The sequence below is a fragment of the Anopheles nili genome (assembly GCF_943737925.1).
Source record: "Anopheles nili chromosome X unlocalized genomic scaffold, idAnoNiliSN_F5_01 X_unloc_6, whole genome shotgun sequence".
NCBI lineage: Eukaryota > Metazoa > Arthropoda > Insecta > Diptera > Culicidae > Anopheles > Anopheles nili.
The window spans coordinates 293112-293367 of record NW_026525516.1 but is presented as its reverse complement, the minus strand read 5'-3'; positions in this window follow the sequence as shown (position 1 = coordinate 293367).

Genomic DNA, 256 nt, shown 5'->3' with positions numbered 1-256 from the left:
TTTTTTGTTACAAAGTCGGTTTATTGATATAATATATACATAATTTAAACCTTCGCGTTCCGAGAAGCTGTTTCCCCGCGAGGGATATGCTTCTCGGATTTATAGTTCTGTTTGAAATCACAATGTAAGCTCATTTCTCATTCGCTTCATTTTCTTTCAATAATGTTCCCCCTTTCTGCAGATTACGCCACGGCGTAACCAGCAACTTTCAACGTCCGGAGAACTCTGCAGCGCTTGCCGCTGCCTCCTCCGCAGA